The sequence below is a fragment of the Narcine bancroftii genome, chromosome 10 (genome assembly GCF_036971445.1).
Source record: "Narcine bancroftii isolate sNarBan1 chromosome 10, sNarBan1.hap1, whole genome shotgun sequence".
NCBI lineage: Eukaryota > Metazoa > Chordata > Chondrichthyes > Torpediniformes > Narcinidae > Narcine > Narcine bancroftii.
The window spans coordinates 35,518,254-35,531,697 of record NC_091478.1 but is presented as its reverse complement, the minus strand read 5'-3'; the positions used below and the strand labels follow the sequence as shown (position 1 = coordinate 35,531,697).

The window sequence follows — 13,444 nt, the reverse complement described above, 5'->3', positions numbered from 1 at the left end:
GAGAGGGAAATATTTTAACCATATCGTTAGAAGATCAGAATCATCTGGCAGCATGGTTTAGCATAGCAGTTAGCGCAATGTTGTTACAGTGCCAGTAATCAAGGTTCAAATCCAGCAGTCTATAAGGAGTTTGTACACTCTCCTGATGACATGCGTGGGTTTCCACCAGGTGCTCTGTTTCCTCCCACTGTTCAAAAAAATTTAACAGGGTTGTAAGTCAAATGGGTGGCACGACCTCATGGACTGAAAGGGCCTGTTTTTGTGCTGTATGTCTAAATTTAAATACATTAGACATTGATCGAAGAAAAAATGAAGGCAGGAGGGATGTCTTCTAAAAGTGCCCTAATATTCAATGACATCTATGGCTGGTTTCACTATTTCAAAAATGTGTAACTTCATAATATTTGCTGTTGGTCCACATGAGACATCAACACCTGAAAAAAACTATCTACCACCTCAGTGCACAAAGCAATCATTTTCATTTGAATTCGGAGTCGCGATGAACGACTGAACTCCTCACAATAGCCTTTCCCCTACTTTTGCTGATCAAGAAACATTGATTTTTCCAATTTTTGGTTAGTCCCACCTCAATCCTGTTCCACTGTCTACATTTCACTTTTCTCTCCAAACCATCCCCCCCCCCAACCTTTACCTACATCTCTCTAATACGGTAGGTCAGACAAGCATACATAGGGTATTCCCCCACCTTCTCTGCCCCGCCCTTTTATTCGTATTTATATACTTGTTATCTCTCCATAAAGGGGCCTGGCCTGAAATGCTCGATGACCATTTTTCTCTGTGGATGCAATACGCAAGAGTGCTGGAGAAACTCAGCATTCACAGGAAGTGAAGGTGACCAACGTTTCAGGCTGGGCCTTGGAGAGTCAGCGAGGCTGCCCGACCCGTCAGGTTCCTCCTGTTCCCTCCAGATTCCAGCCTCTGCAATCCAGTTTCCAACACATGCAGTCTTTCAGCTTCCGATTATTGTTTTACATCGGGTACTACATGAAAAGGCAAATATAAAAAGGATTACCCAACGATTCTCACTTTAACACCAGCCATCTCCAAACAAGAGGCTTTTTAAATGATAAACTGAATGAACGTGCGGGTTTAATGGTCTAGCTGACGTGGAAATCTAGTGGCACAACAGACCGCGATGCGTTGTAACGACCCCTATCATTGCATCGCCGCCAGTGTTGAAATATCACAGATCTTCAATAAACTTTCAGGGTCACTTGATGCCCCTCTGGGGTTTTTGAAAGGGTCGCCCTTGGTCGGACATCGGAAAGAACGTGATCCACTCCACACTCCGCGGCCTTGTTCACAGCCGCAAGGTGAAATTGGGGAGGGTGGAAGCTCCTTGCAGCCCGATCCCCCCCCCCCACCCCCCACCAACCCCCACCAACCCCCAAAATATTTGCCCGCTCACCCAGAGAAACGTCCTGAAATCCAACCCGGTGCCCAGGTATCAACTGCAGTCAAGGACACGCCACCCTCTCGGGCACCGGCTTGACACACACTCACCTGAACTCGAAGCGAGGGGGCGAACTGCGCATGCCCGGCCGTGTCCGCCTGCACCAGACGTCCGGAGAGCAGCAGCCGACGCTGTGGTTCCGGGCGGGGCGTGGAATCGCCCGGGGCGGGTGGAATCACCGTGGGGGGAGAGGGAGGGTGGAATCCCTGGGGGAAGGGAATCACTGGGGGGGGGGGGGGGGGGGGGGGGGAGGGAGGGTGGGATCACTGGGGGGGGGGAGGGAGGGAGGGGAGGGAGGGAGGGAGGGGAGGGAGGGAGGGGGGAGGGGAGGGAGGGGGGGAGGGGAGGGAGGGGGGGAGGGGAGGGAGGGGGGGAGGGGAGGGAGGGAGGGGGGGAGGGAGGGAGGGGGGGGAGGGAGGGAGGGGGGGAGGGTGGGATCACTGGGGGGGGAGGGAGGGAGGGTGGGATCACTGGGGGGGGAGGGAGGGAGGGTGGGATCACTGGGGGGGGGAGGGAGGGAGGGTGGGATCACTGGGGGGGGGAGGGAGGGAGGGTGGGATCACTGGGGGGGGGAGGGAGGGAGGGTGGGATCACTGGGGGGGGAGGGAGGGAGGGTGGGATCACTGGGGGGGGAGGGAGGGAGGGTGGGATCACTGGGGGGGGAGGGAGGGAGGGTGGGATCACTGGGGGGAGAGAGAGGGGGAATCACTGGGGGGAGGGAGAGTGGAATCACTGGAGGGAGGGTGGAATCACTGGGGGAGAGGGAGGGTAGAATCACTGGCGAGCAGGTAAAGTGTGTCTGGAAATTAAATCCAGACCCAGGTATTGGTTAGAGCCAAGGAAGGTGACCTTTCTTTTACATTTTTTTCTAGATTTTGTGTTTAAATTTTCTTTATTCATCAAAATAGATTCCCATATAATTCATACAAATGCAGGCAACAATGAACTGCTGGAGAAACTCGGTATGTCAGACATCATACATAGGTAGAAATGACCAGACACTGTTAGGATTATAACAAGAATATCTCTACATGGGGGTGGGGGGGGGAGGGGGGGTGGTTTATACACAAAAGGTGTGTAATCGGCTGCTCACGTTTTTTTTAAAAAGGCGAATTTACCTTTTATGCTGATGACCAAAAATCCGGATCACTCTGCGCTTTCATGCAGGAATGAATCGCAAACCGGCTTCCAAAGCTGAAGGAGGCAGGGCAAGAAGTGCAGCAGTGCTGTCCGCCACCGTGATGTCAAACATACGCGGTTGGAAGGGCAGTGGTGGACTAACTACCACCTGAGGCCTTAGACTGAGTTTTAGTAAGGCTCCCCAAAGTTGGTTTCATGGGCAGAGGGAGCATAAGCGGGCCTTGCCCCAACTCACCTCCTTCCAACCATCTCACGTTCTTGCTCTCGCGCTCATACACCCACTCACTTGGAGTTGCACATGCCACAGTTTGTTGGCAGGTTTAGTGGAATTTTTCCAGTCTCCAGTGCGATGTGTTGGTAACTGTAATTGTGTAAGAAAATAGGGAGGGTGGGGTTAGTGGGATGGAACCTATCTACCAACCTGGTCTGACTGTGGTCCTTCAGTCAAGAAGTCCACAATCCAGTTGCAGAGAGGGGTGTTAAGTCCCAGTGAGAACATTTTATCCACTAGCCTTGTTGGTATGATGGTGTTGAACGCTGAGCTGAAGTCAAAGGGCAGCTTTGAAGAGAATTGTTCTTTTTTAAAAGAAAATGCTGCAAGCTTCAATGGAAGGCATTAGTAAATTAAGGAAAAATATCATAGAGGAGAATGTGTCAGGGTAACCCTCTTTAAACGCTCAGATTAGTGGATGGACAAAGTTCAACACCAGAAGATAGGCATGTCTTGTTTCCTGACTTAGAGAAGGAAAAGATGATTGATGAGATTTGTCATCGAATACACTATCAAACCCATGCAGGAGCACTATGGAAAGTAGACTTGCTTTGGAAACTCGGGTGCCGAGGAGGCTACACTAAGTAGCAAACCAAGCAAAGTCCATTATGGGCACTGACCTCCCATCCATTGAAAACATCTCTGTGAAGGCAACTAACATCATTAAGGACCCCCAACACCTTGGTCACAACCTCTTATCTCTGTCCCCTTCAGAAGGTATAGAAGCTTGAAGTCCAGCTCCTCGAGGTTCAAGAACAGTTTTTAGTTAACTCTTGAAACATCCCATACCGCTCTAACACTAACCATAAACTGCTGCAGGCCTACCAAAACATCTGTCCACACCCCCAAAATGTCACTTTTACTTTCTAGCACTAACTGCAGCTATGAAATTTACATTAAAAAAATAAATTTAGACATACAGCATGGTAACAGGGCATTTCAGCCCACAAGTCCGTGCTGCCCAATTAACCTACACCCCCGGTATGCTTCAAACGGTAGGATGAAACCAGAGCCTCTTTGGAAAAATCCACTCAGACATGGGGAGAACACACCATCTCCTTACAGAAAGCGCAGGATTCGAACCAGGGTCCTGATTGTTGGCACTGTAAAGGCGTTGCGCTAACTGCTATGCCAACCTGTGCCACCCTTTTTCTGTCTTGCATTGTGGTACTTTAATGTATAGCATTGTAATTACAGTAGTGTACTTGTTTTGCTGTGGTAAGTAAGAATTTTGGTGCATCAGTATATGTATATGACAATAAACTCACATTTAACATTATCGGTGTGTCAGCAATGGTTGCGATGCAATTTGTTTCCAAAAATGTATTTTGTTAATAAAATTTGCAAGTTTACAATACAAATTGTTCATGTCTCAATTTACTGTACATAACGTTACATTGACATTATATCTGCACAACATAACTTTTTTTACAGAAATTCCATGGGCATTTAGTTCAAGGTTTTTACTTTGCTTCCAGCCCCTACTGGTTGTGAAAGGCATTGCCAAAACTAAGCTCATTAACTTACACATTTCCCAGTTTATACTTGTACTGAATCCACAAGCATTCACTGTGAAACTAATCGATAGAAACTTTGAGCAGGGAGATGCAAACATCGAAATTTGGAAGTCGCTGTCTTTGTCTTTCTACAGACAGCTTTGTTTTTCAATTTTGTCCAACACAAGTGAGGAAAATCTCAAGCTTGTTGCAAGCATTGTTCACTACAAAATCCCCGTGCTTGCTAAACTGGTGCATGACGTGTGAGCAAGCTTTAAATGATGAACTCATACATAAATTGTCTTGCCCTAAAAATAAACTTTGTGGTTTGTAATTCGCTAGCAAATATCTCAATTAAATGAAACGTTTTAATGAGTTTATGTTTCAGTTATTTTCATCTCATGTATGTTCCAATTATTTATCTTGGTTTGTAAAGTGTTTAATTTATCAACTATGTGCTTGTATTTCTTCCTGGTAATCTTGTGTCATTGGTGCTTACTCAGCTTGGAGACATCACTCTTTCTTAATGCCTGGATCCTATGGAAATAACGCACAACAGCTACTGATTTTTGAAAAAGTGGAACCCAGCATTATGGAATTCACCATTTCTTCTGGTTACCTTTTTAAAATTTTAAATTTTTTTTTCACACTATGAACCATATTGACCAAAATACACACAAACATTTGAAACTAACTTCCTCAGCAGTCACTGAAGACTTGAATCTAACACTCCAGAACTCGGGTTACTTATTCAGTAACCACCACATGGCTCGGCCATTTCTGACAATTTAACTACATTTATGCTATAATCTATTTCAGTTCCAGTACTTCTTAGATGGCATTTGAAACTGTTTGGCAGATGACTCATTTGTCGTGTTCCTAGTCCTACTGCTACTTCCCTGTTCTCCTTTCTTGCTTTGCTTTTTGCCATATTGGTCAAGCTGACACCTCATTTCAGGCAAGTATCTTAAATCTGTGGAATATTTAGCACCAAATTGGACTGGATGAACAAATGTGTACAACCACCTTGAATGCTATCAAAACCTGCTGAATAGTTTCCACAAGGAAACAAAAGCGTACTGTTTGCAGCATAGGTAAAAGTGAGCACAGAAGGTGTGAACTATTTTCCGTGGGTTTCTACTTCCTAAAATATTGACTTTTGATATCAAATTTAGTGAAATGCTGACATTTTTTTAGTTTTTCAAACTAATAACCTCAACTAAAAAGAGTTAGATATTTCTATTTGCAGTTATGTGACATCTGGTTTCTGTCACTATATATAAATGTAGGCACATGGAAATTAATTTATGAACTGAACTCTTTTATAACAGACTACAGATTTTCAATCTACTGATATTCAACAATAAACTTTCACAATCCATTCTGTCCTGACCCTATGCTTCATTTCAATTTAAAAGCAGTTGAGAGATTATTTGAATTAACTGTTTTTCAAAATATTATAAAGATATCCCACTTGAAGCAACAAAGTATAAAGGCATGTGGAAACAATCTGACCTAAATTTTAACATATGATTTTCTTATCAATATTTTTTCCACTAAGATGACTGAATATTTAATATCATTTTTAACTTATTGGCTCCTTTTAATTCAATTAACTATATTATTTCTAGTTATTTTTGTAGTTGTTTTGATTTTACAAAGTACCTGATAAGCAGCAACAAGAAATTCAGCGTATTGTACAATGTCAATTTACTAATTTTCATTATTTATTCACTGCTTTCTTTTCAAGCATTCCTTGTTCTCAAATTCTCAACAATCTGATATTCTTTTTTCTATTCTATCCACTCACTGGCTTCTCACAACAAAGAAAGTAACTTAAAATACATTTAGCCTTCCTTTCCTACAAAATTTATCAGCAACTTGCAGTTTTATCCTTCTCTTGACCATGTCATTATGAGGATGGCAAATCTTTGGAGTTCTACTGTACCTTGTCAAGCAGTAGTGGTTCAGTCATTGAATTAATTCAAAGCAGATCGATGGATTTTTGGATATTAATGGAATAAAGAGATGGTTTTGGAAAATGAAGCTGAGGTAGCCATGATATTGTTAAATGGCAGAGTAAGGTTGAAGGGCCAGATGGACTACTCCTGAATTTCATGTTCTTCTGATTCAGATATTTAAATGTTTTTACCCTGTCAAAAATATAACTTATTCCTTTAAAACCCTCACAAAGGATAACTTTTTACCTCAAAAATCAATCAAGTAAAACTTTTCTGCACCTTTTTTAGAAATTATGCCTTAAGTTTGGTGACTGAAATTGCACAACGGTGTGGTCTTATATTTCAGCAAGACTTCCTTCCTCTCAATCCCTTTCAATAAAAAAAATAGCTTACCATTTGATTTCCAAAGTGTTTGCTGTGCCTTCTCTAAAAATATTGTAGCAAAGCCTTACTTTTTACATTTTTGGGATTACAGGATGATTGAGATTTTGAATGGGCTATATTCTCCAGAAGAATTAAAAATGATGTAATTGAAATACATAAATTGTTTAAAAAAAGCAGTATGAGGACCATCATTTCCTGCAAACCTATTCTGCCATTTATTTAAATTCACAGTACCTGCAAAGAAAAAGTTAATTCATGATTTTTGTAACCTCCTTCAATGCGACAATAGTCTAAAAGAAGTTTCTCCGATTTGAGATTGACTGTGACAGAATTAATTTTTGAATGATTTTAATTCTGTTGAAGCCTTACAATATTTTACTTTGTTTAAGCCAAATGTTAATACTGTAGAATTAATAGTTATTTTTAAAAAAGAAATAAGAATAGATTCTTTCGTGCTTTATGCCAGCTTGGTTATCATTAAAATCTTTGACATCTTTTACCAGCTTATTGCACCAATATCCTTTAACTAAAAATCCACCAATCCCTTTCTTCAATACTGTATATTTAGTCTCCATAACTCTCTTGGCTCCTATTTCAAGGGCTCCTATTCTCTGGCCTCTGGTTGAAGAAATTTTTCACCTCATGACTGAGGCCAACCTTTTACTTTTGAGACTATGACTTCCGATTCTTGAACCTTAGCCATTAATTACGCAGCTACCCTGTCAAGCAACATAAGAATTCTGTATGTTTCATTGAGATTAGTTCAGGGTGACTCCTGCATTATGGCTGTTTGGATTATAGAAATTCACCTTTAGAGAATTCACATCACTATTAAAAATTTGATCGATTAAATAATATTCACTCACCCAGAATTTCTGTGAAAAAAATTAAATAAACATAATATTTATTTTTCTTCAAAACATAACTGATGGCACAGATTCACATCATGGAAAATCACGATGTGGATCACTTTCTTTGAACACAGCTCTGCCTGTTACATTGGAGTCACCAATATAGTCACAACCTTCTTAAGCTCTCTTTATTGGACAACTTTGCCACTCCAAGAATCAATGTATCAATGATCAATTAACCATTGCTGGATACCTTTGATACAAGTATATCTGTTCTTAGGTAGGGATATCAAACCTGTACATACTATTCCAGATGCAATTTTACTAGGACAATGGATTATTTGAGAAAGGATCTCTGCTTTTGTACTGAAGTATTATTGAAACAACATACCAGTTACCTTATTAATTGCTTGTAGTGCATGCATGTTAAAGTAAACATTTCAAATATTACAGGCACATTAAAATTGATAAAAACTAAACTAAACCTATAATGGAGTTAAACAGTAAAGTCTGCAGATGTTGGTGTCCATTGAACCTATGTTGATCCACTTCCACTATTTAGTCGACTTGATCACCCAACAGAATGGTATACAGAATCATTTTTCAATTGCAAATGGCAGGTATTTCATGGAGAATGAAGAGACCAAATTAAGGAGCTTGATGACATTGATAATAATGAGTTTATTGATATATCCATTGTACACAGACACCAAATTTGTTTCCTGCTGGAGTCAAACAGATATTTTATGTAAAAAAAAGCTACAAAAGTATACATTAAATTACCATACAGAAAAAGATAATGATACAAAAGATGGACAATAAATATTCAGTTACTCTACTGCCAAAAAAAAGTAGCTTAACAACAGTGCAGACAGCATTTTTATGGTTCTGATTAGTTTCTGATGAGTGCAGTGCAGGGAACTTCAAGAACTTGATCTCCATTGGGACAAATTTGTTTTTGAACATCGACGTTGCAGCAAGAAGTGGTTGTAACCAAGATGTTGGGGCTCTTTATGGGATTTACAGATAAAGCCACAATTTCAGATATGATATCTTTCCTCTAGGCTCGTCAGTCCTTTAACCAAAAGTTAATTATTAATTCAAAGTTATGAAAATATAATGGAAAATTTTACAGAAAAATTACAAAGGCTATCCAGGCACTACACTGGAGGTATCAAGCAGCAAAAGCAACCCAATTCCTTCATCTAGGCTTACTGTTCTACTTTAGCTGACTGACCACAATGAAAATATTAGCCCCTTTTCCTTGCCCAAATTTATGGTCCCCCGTTTAGGGCAAAAGTAGAACAAATATCTTTAGCTTTGGATGGATTTCTTTGATTTACATGTCATGAATTTGTATTTTTAAGATTGGACAGTTACCATCTTTTCTTACATCCAAGAGGTTTCCTTTTCTCCATTAGGCAATTTACATCCCACAAAAATCTACTGAATAGAAAATCTCACCCTTTTGTCTCTCTTTTCCTTATTTGTCCTCTGTTATGAAACAGGATTACATATCTTTTCACTTTTGAGGAAAGATAAATACTCAAAACATAAGCTTAGCTCTGTGTAGGACAGTCAAATTATCCTCCCACAAATATGGATTGTGATTTGTTCAATTGTCTTTGGAAAAGTTGGTGTGAAAATGGCAACAGATAATCAAATACCTTGACTGGTATATCAGGTATTTCTGCAGATTAGAATTGACATCAGTCTAGAACTTTCAAGATTTCATTTAAAAATCAGTAGTTGGTTGTATAGTTCAGTGAACTCGTTTCTGTTCACTAAAATCACCTTTTCTCCAAATAATAATTGCTCCTACATTATAGTCTGAAAACACAACATACAACTGCAACAGTATATATGAGCAAGATTTTTTTAACTTGAAGATTGTGACCCATCGACACTGAATCATCTTGAATTAGTCATACAGTCTCTGCTAGTCTGCCAATGAACCACTTTTCTTCATTTCATAAAATTATTTCTTTTTCAGGAAGATAGGTGGAAGGATTTCCATCGTTAATAACATCCAATTTATTACTGTCATTGTTCATCATCTATTAAACATATTTGTAAAATAATGTTAAAGATAATGCTTTAGAGACTGACATCTGGTATGATAATTACCTAAACAACTTAAAGTTAGAACATAAGAAAAGATGACAATAATAAATACCCACTTGGATTATGTTGAATGATACTTTTGAAATAAGTGGGAAATTGAGATAAGATCAAAATTTCAAAACAATATTCCATAGAGAATTTTAATTTTCTGTGGTAAAATTGTTGCTAGCTAATCCTACGAACTAACCCTATGCGCATAAAATTCTTCCTGGAAGTGCCAAATTCCCTCCAGATTCAGTGTTGATCTAGAAACTTAGCTCGTGTTTCTAATTTTACCACATTCATTCAACATTTATTTTATCCAATTTTTTGTTTTTTCTGTATCCTTCACTATTAAAGCTATCTGCATATAAACTTTGTTTTCCAAATCTTTTTCATCTCACTATTTGTTTTCTTACATCCAAGAGGTTTCCTTTTCTCCATTAGGCAATTTACATCCCACAAAAATCTACTGAATTGAAAATCTCACCCTTTTGTCTCTCTTTTCCTTGTTTGTCCTCTGTTATGAAACAGGATTACATATCTTTTCACTTTTGAGGAAAGATAAATACTCAAAACATAAGTATCTGCATTCCTTTACAGGTACCTATGACCTTTCTGCATGTTTTTATTTTGCATGAACATTTTTGAAGAAGTTTTCCTTCCTAACTTTGGCACGATTAACGTAACGGTTAGTGCAACGCTGTTACAACACCAGTGAAAGGACAAGGGTTTGAATCCTGCACTGTCTATAAGGAGTTGGTACATTTTCCTGTGTCTGCATGGGTTTTCCCCGGGGCTCCGGTTTCCTCCCACCGTTTGAAATGTACCGGGGATTGTAGATTAATTGGGTGTAATTTGGCGACACAGGCTTGTGAGCCAAAATGGTTTGTTACCTTGTTGCTTGTCTAAATTTAAATTTACAGTCTCAGATAATTAATATGAAATTATATGCACAATTTCTTTGGAGTCTTTCACCCAAGTTGAAGCAGATGGGAAAGAAAACTTTAATTCTATGCAAAAATTTTTTTGATTGTTCTTCATTCTTTTGAAGTCCTTAATACCTAAGGACATAATAGAACTAATGGAATAAAGTTTTTAAGTGTTAACAGTGACATAATTTTGACCACTTTGATCCTCTACTATCGGTATTTGAAGTAAAATTATACTGAAATGCTGGAAGAACTCAGCCGGTCTTTTCAGCATCTATAGGAGAAAAAGGTATATTGCCGACGTTTTGGGCCTGAGCCCTCCTTCAAGGGGATAATATTAGAAACAAATGGCTTTGAGGCCTTCAGTATGAGGGATTTGACGTCTATTGTAAACATGAGACAATTGAGTTCAGGGAATTGGAAGTGATGGAGGGCATGTGAAGTGTCCAAGAGGAAGGTGGGGAGGGGGGGGGGGAACTGATCCAGGGGGGACAAAACATAGTCGAAGTAAGCAGAGACCAATTTGGTGGGGCAGGAGCACTTGGACACGATGGGACTACTGGGACAATTGGGTTGGTGGATCTTGGGTAGGAGATAGAAACAGGCATATCGGGGTTGGGAAACAATAAGGTTGGAGGCCATGCCAGTGAGGTAACCAAAAGTGATGAGTTCGGAGATGATGCAAGATATCATGGTTTCATGAGTTTTGGTGAGGTCCTGTTGGAGGGGAAAGATTTGTCATCTGGATTCGGCCAGATAAAGATTAGTGCACCAGACCACAACATGCTACCCTTGTCTACAGGTTTGATGGTAAGATTCAGATTGGTGCAGCGAGAGTGGAGGGCCAGGCATTAAAAGGGGTGAGATTAGAATGAGTAAGGGGAGTAGTGAAGTCAATATTGTTGATCTCACGGCGACAGTTAGATATATAAAGGTCCAGAGCAGGCAGAACACTGGATGGAATGTGGTGTTCAGGAGGAAGAAGGTTTAAAGCGGAAGAAAGGATCTGTCATGGGCAGTGGAGAATCGTGGTTGTGGAAGTGGGCACAGAGACAGAGCAGACAGAGGAAGATTTCAGCGTTATGGTGTGTGCAGAACACATTAAGATGTAGCAAAGAGGCAGAGTGTTCAAGTCTCCAAGAGTGGAGGTTGAAGGGGATGGTGAAGATCAGGCAGGGGTTAGGGGCTGGTTCAATGTGGTGGCGGATGATGGGGAGGGGAGGAAGATAGGGTAGATCAGGAGGTGAAGAGTAGGAAGGATTAAAGGGAGCATGGGAAGGTTTGGGAAAGCCGGAGAGTGGAGAGAGAGAGGCCTGTGTGCTCCTGGAGCCAGGGTGGGAGTTCACAATGGAGGCTTGGTCCTGTAGGTCGCAGGGGTCAAGGTGAAAACCCACTTTGAAGCTCAGTTCTGTAGGTTGCTGAGTTCAGGATGAAAGATCATGTCGGAGGCTCGATCCTGGAGGTCAACAGGGCCTGCCTGTGAAGCCCAGTCCTATGGGCCAGCGAGTTCAGGGGGAAAGTTCCGTATTTGATGATGTGTAGGCTGTGTTCAGGAGAATGAATCTAAGGAAAGCACCTGATTGAGTACTGAAAACCTGTGTTGACCAACTGGCCAATGTATTCACAGATATATTCAACATCTCACTCTAACAGGATGTGGTACCCACCTATTTCAAACAGCCCTCACTCATACCAATGCTGAAGAAGAGTGTGGCAACCTGTCAAAATGACTACTGACTGGTGGCATTCATGTCCACAGTGATGGTGTTTCGAAAGGCTGCATGTCAGCTCCTATCTGAGCAGTGACATGGATCTGTTCCAATTTACTTACTGCAGCGACATGTCTATGGCAGATATCATCTCAGTGACTCTGCATAAAACCCTGGAATACCTGGACAGCAAAGATGCAGACATAAGGATATTCTTTATCAACTACAGTTCGGCATTCCACACCACCATCCCCTCAAACTCCAAGTCCTGGGCCTCAATAATCCACTGTGTAATCGGATCATCCTCCAGATTCCAATCAGTGCAGATTGGCAAGAACATTTCATCCACAATCTCCATCAGCACCGGAGCACCACAGGGCTACGCACTTAGCCGCCTGCTCTCCTTGCTTTACACCTATGACTGCGTGGCTCAGTATGACAACACCATTTCTAAATTTGCTGATGATGCCATGGTAACGGGGCTGTACAAAGAACGGCGATGAGTCAGCGTTACAAGAGGGAGTTGAAAACTTGGCTGAATGATAATATTAACAACAATCCCGCACCCAATGTCACCAAAACCAAGGTATTTCAGGAAGGGAAAACCAGAAGTGTACGATCCAGTGATCACTGGGGTTCACTACCTCAGAGGTCCTTTGCTGGACCCAACCTACGCACTTCCATTTCCTCAGGAGTTTGCGAAGGTGCGCCACGACATTGGAAACCTTGGCAAATCTACAGATGGGCTGACCGGATGCATCATGGCTAGTATCTGAGCAAAAAGCCCTGAAATAGATAGTGGATACCACCCATTACATCACAGGCAAAATTTTCCGCACTATGAGAACATCTGCACGGAACGCCGCCAGCAGCAACCATCAAGGAGCCGCACCATCCAGGACGTGTGCTGTTGTCGCTGCTGCCATCAGGAAAGAGGTAGAGGTGCCACGTCTCGTAGCACGACGTTTAGGAACAGTTGCTGCACCGATGGTACTATGGTACCCTGGTTTTTTCTGATATATAAATCTGTTTTGTTTCTCAATACCTGTGTGCAGAAAGCAAATTTGTTTTGAAACCATACTAACAAAATATGCTGTTAATCTGAAACGATAAAAGAAAATGT

The 13,444-nt window shown here is 41.2% G+C and overlaps 1 protein-coding gene across 4 annotated transcripts in view; it reads right to left on the bottom strand.

The window, feature by feature from the left end:
• The window catches only part of atad1b (ATPase family AAA domain containing 1b), a 65,107-nt gene that overhangs the window by 39,459 nt on the left and 12,204 nt on the right, over positions 1 to 13,444 (bottom strand). The window contains exons 1-2 of one of the 4 annotated variants that reach the window (XM_069900649.1): positions 1,430 to 1,518; positions 862 to 1,001 (exon numbers count right to left, since the gene is read on the bottom strand). The exons of 1 other annotated variant lie outside the window; for it this stretch is intronic. The gene's annotated coding sequence lies outside the window, so the exon portion shown is untranslated. 2 more of the 4 variants (XM_069900650.1, XM_069900648.1) reach the window with 2 other exon arrangements.